This window comes from Triticum aestivum, chromosome 5A (assembly GCF_018294505.1).
Source record: "Triticum aestivum cultivar Chinese Spring chromosome 5A, IWGSC CS RefSeq v2.1, whole genome shotgun sequence".
Taxonomy (NCBI): domain Eukaryota; kingdom Viridiplantae; phylum Streptophyta; class Magnoliopsida; order Poales; family Poaceae; genus Triticum; species Triticum aestivum.
This window is the reverse complement of record NC_057806.1, coordinates 251,498,066-251,503,362: the sequence shown is the minus strand read 5'-3', so window position 1 is coordinate 251,503,362 and position 5,297 is coordinate 251,498,066.

The following is a 5,297-nucleotide window of genomic DNA, read 5'->3' as shown; positions in this document are numbered from 1 at the left end:
CCGGAGCGTGCCGCCCTCGCCGGAGCACGCCGCTGTCCCGCCTCGCCGGAGTTCAACCGCGCCGCCGCCGGTTTTCTCTCGAAAACTGCCAAACCACTGCGAACCGGTATAAACCCGAACCCGGTCCGATCCGGTTTTATTTTAAGATCGGTTTAAAAAAACCCTAGACTAGATCTGTTTTTTTAGGTTTTATTAAACAGCTAATGTCCACTGTTTAGACCTTATAAGCGAGCGTTCGCCTTTTAGTTTTTCTCTTTTTCTGTTTAATTTTCTGCCAGGGACCTATTCGTGATAAATTTCTTCACAGATTTGTCCCTGTACTTCAAACCCTCATAACTTTTTACTCGTTAGTCCAAATCCAACGAAACCAACGCCCACGTCTTCGTTATGATCTCCTCTATCCAGTAATCCAACTCAAACATGTTTTTGAAAAGTTTAAAATTTGAATTAGATCAGATTTGAATTCAAACTTCGTTTGATCATAACTTGAGTTTCGTAGCTCTGTTTGAGTTGATTCTTTTTGCAAATCGAAGCTCTTGACCTAACTTTCTGATAAGGCCAAATTCATATAATTTTGGCACCGTTAGAAATTGTTTTATGTTGCAAGAGTTATTTGCTTGGTTTTGATGTTTTCCGAATTGTCTTCTTCGATCTTTCTGATCTTTGAGCGATTGCTTATGTGTGGTTACTATTGCTTGCTTACGATAGATTGACCGGAGTGAGACAAGTAGATCTATCAAGAGTTTTGGGTGCGAATCATCTTCATCAACATTGCAGGCAAGTTCACACTTTGATCATATCCCCTTCATACCCAGTTTTCATTGCATTAGATCAAACCTCAAACATTGCATGATTAGGATCTAATTAAATTGTGGGATTGGGAAGTAGTTGATGAGGTAGGAACCTATTGCCCTGCATTCAAACCTTGGGAGTTACTATTACGTTATGCTTATATTGCTATGCTATGCTCGTAGACGTGGATTGGGTTTTGAGAGTATTCATGACAGATGTGAGATTGTTAATTAACGGTTTACTTAAGGTGGCAACTTAAACAGACATCTGGGTGGATTGAGGCACCTGGTTATTCTAGGATTGCCTGTCTAGGCACCTGGGTAGACCAGGATTGCCTGTTTTCTTTTGGACCGCCACCCAGGCTCAAAGGGATCATGAGATTATTCATGCTAGAAACTTTCGTGTGCAGCCACAAGCTATTATGGGCTCTAGCATAGTTGACTAAGTCGTGTGAACTCCTACAGTGGTAGACTAGCAGATGTAGGGGTTGTAGGTGGTACGGTCTACCCATCGTAAGGTGCAAACGCTTCTGAAAGACTATGTCTCGGTCATCCGTTTCTCAAACACCATGTAGTGCGAGAAATCCAACGGAGGAGATCGAGTCTTGTGGGGAAAAGTGCGCAAACCTCTGGAGAGTGTACAAACTAATCATGATTAGCCGTGTCCCCGGTTGTGGACATCTTGAGTATCTAGTACTTGGATTATCATGTGAATCTCATCACGTTACTTTAAATTAAGTTTGTTGGGTTTAATGATGTTACTTAATTGGGATTGAGAATGCTGTCAACCATTCTCAATGTTCAACAACCACCATGATAGTTAAATAAAATTTGTTCCTTTGCAGTAGGGAAAAATTGGCTTTTCGCAAAAACTATAACCATAGAGTTTTTCCACCAGCCAAATATGCATGTAGTGATAGCCTTTGTTCATCGTTCTCTATGGTGTGAATTTGCCAGTACATTCAATGTACTGACCCTCTGTGGCTGCAACGTCTCATGTTGCAGGATTTCTTACGACGAGTAAGTGATACGTTAGGGTTACGATTTCTACACTCAACTTTGATGTTGGTGTTGATGGGAATCCACAACCTTGTTACTTCCGCTATTTGGATTGAGGTAATAGTATTTACGTTACTTTTTACATGTGATTTACCTCAGTTATAAATCCCCGAGTACTGTGTGTGTCAGCATACCGATCCAGGGATGACACTTAAGCACAGAGCTTGATCCATTCGGGTCGGGTCGCTACAGGAATTTTAGGGTGAGGAAATTCCTAAGCGAAGAACTACTTGCAACGGAATAAGTACTCAGATGCAGACATGACATAACATAATCATGGACATCGTGATGAATAGGAAACAAACACAGAGTACAGAAATCGTAAGCACATGATAAAATAGAATGAAGACAAACAGACTGAAGATATTGAACTGAGGTTGAGAATGTCTTTAGTCAAAGTCTTCAAACAAATATGACCAGGTACACAACACAGTAATGAAGAAAAGAAAGGGTTGAGGAAATAGAACCAGTTAGCTCGGTGAAGACAAAGATTTGGTAGACCAGTTCCAATTGTTGTGACAGTTATACGTCTGATTAGAGCGGCTAGGTATTTAAACCTGAGGACACACAGTCCCGAACACATAGTCCTCACCGTATTCTCCTTGAACTAAGGTCACACAGACCTCATCCAATCACTTGTGGTAAGTCTTCAGGTGACATCCAAACCTTCATAGACTCGATCACTCGGCGATCCACAATTTCCTCTTGGATGCTCTAGACCATGACGCCTAACCGTCTGGAGGATGCACAGTACTCAAAGGTAACAAGCATCGGTTCCGCACAGGAACAATCTCTTCAGTGATGCTCAATCACTTTGGGGTTGTAGGTGTTTGTTTGGGGTTTTGGTTTTTTCCTCACTAGATGATTTTCGCTCAAAGTTCTCAGAAGATGGGATGCTCTCAATGACAAGTGTCGGTTTCTCGTGGAGCAGCCAACCAGCTAGTGGTTGTAGGGCTATTTATAGCCTAGGGAGCAGCCCAACATGATAAGACATAAATGCCCTTCAATGATATGACCGTTAGGTGAGTAGATATTTTGGGACAGCTGGCGCATAACACAGCAACGGTCGGAAATTTGAGGTTCAAATTCCTCAGGGCTATCATGTTCCTCACTCGTAGGCAATCCGCACTTGCGAATTCCTAACTCCTCAGTCAGAACAAATTCCTCAGAGATCAGAAGAACTATGTCTCTGTCACTGAAGAAATTGACTGAACTGTATGAGATTTCCAATGGCTTCTCTCGAAGGGATTGGTAGGTGTAGGATTTTCAGTTGAGCATCACCTGGAAACCTTTCCTTAGTTTTACCTCGACCCCCCTTAACAGGACAGTGTTCCTATGACTCAAGAAAGAGAAAATGAAACTACAAAAACAAAAGTCTTCACGCTTCATGTTCCTTGCATGAATATCAAGTCTTCAAGGTCACACCAATTTCTTCACTTTCAAAGTCTTCAGAAAGTCTTTAGAAATCCAGAGTCTTTAGCTGAAGACATTCATTTTTAGGGGTCGACTTTCTCTGTAAATATCAAACTCCTCATAGACTTATAGTCCTGTGTACACTCACAAATGCATTAGTCCCTTAACCTATAAGTCTTCAATACAACAAAATCACTAAGGGGCACTAGATGCACTTATAAACTCCCCCTTTTTGGTGACTGATGACAATATAAGTCAAGTTTTCAACGGGGATAAACATATGAAGTGTAAATACTAATATTGAGGAATTTGATTGCAAGATATAGAAGAACTCCCCCTGAAGATGTGCCTAGTGAGGAATTTGCTTTTGAATCAATGCACATATGAAGAGTAGAATCATGGAGATCTCCCCCTATATCTTGTAATTCATACACACATTTAACATATGATATGAAGAATTTGAAATGCATGATGAAATATGGTGGCTGATGTAATTCAGCATGCATGCATTATCATACATGAGGAAATAGCATGCAGAGGAACATAGCAAAAGTATCAGACCACAATCGGACTTAAGTTTACAACTCGATCCAATAAATCTTTAGAAGAACGAGAGTTGTAACTTAGCAAAAAAAGCCCATATAAATAGAACTACTTGAAGACTAACTCAAAATTTCTCCCCCCTTGTCATCGAATGACCAAAAGGGATAAAAGGTGAGGACTAACGCTCCTGAAGAATATCATCACTGAGTCGATGGAGGAGCGCCAGCATTGTCGGGGTCAGTTGTTGAAGTAGGGCCTGCCGCAGTGCCATCCAAATCTTCATGCTCATACGTCTCACGCGATGAAGAATAAGAGTTGGCCACCAGGTGAGGAACTTTGACCTTCTTGAATTTCTTCGAAGGTGGCTGAGACCAGTCCAAGTCCTCCTTGAAGCCCATCTTGTTGAGATCATCTTCACCGAAGAGATGAGATAGAACAGCCCAGGTGCGATCAAATACTTCATGGAGGTAGTAATGGTTCATCTTCACTGAATTCTGAGTGATGCTCATATTCTGAAGCATTGAACCAAACTGACGCTTGACCCATTTGTGATTGCGGTCGACCTTCTGGAGAAGACTGAGGAGAAGCTCACAATCAGTCAACACCCTTGGAGCTGTGGCTTGAGGATGTTGGTTCAAAGCATTGGCGGTAGAGTCATGAGTGGCAAAGTCATCATTGGTGGAGTAAGATGCAGCTTTGTGGAACTGACCATCCAATGGACGAATGCCTTCATCAATAACAGCAGGTGCCTTGCCCTTCTCATCAGATGAGGAAATAGGTCGCTTGAAGACTTCAATTGGGGGCAAATAACTGACATGATTCTGCAAATCAGCCTTGTAATTGATTGAAGACTTTGATCTGAGGAATCTCATAATCCAAGGAGCATAAGGCTTCAACTCAAAACGCGATAATGCAACATTTGCCAGAGTCCTCATGAAGAAATCATAGTAGTTGATTGGGACTCCATGGATGATATTGAAAAGTAGATTTTTAACGATGCCAATGACTTCTTCATTAGAGTCATGGCCTTTGATTGGACTCAACGTCTTGGTCAGAATGCGATAGACAGTCCATGGCACATACAACAATTCCTTCACAAGGAATTTGGTCCTGGGGCTTGACCAGGCTTCAGTGGTTTCATCAGCACTTGCATGTAGTGATCTAAAAGCTCAGGTTCGTGATAGATCAACTGCACACCTTCAAGGGGAGGACTGACAGGCAGGGCATGAAGCAATTCAGAGGCCGGTGCTTTGAAGTGAGTGTTGTCAGTCATCCAGTCCAACACCGAAGAATTCACATCTTTAGCATTTCCTGTGATGTGCAGCGTCGCGTAGAACTGAAGATTTAGTTCTTCATTCCAGTCTACGATGTCGGTGCAGAAGTTGAGCAGCCTAGCTTCATGAAGAACACTGAGGACTGGTGTGAAGCAAGGTAGTGATTCCATGTCCACAGGAGGAATATGTGCATGATCAAACACTTTGTCCTTATCAA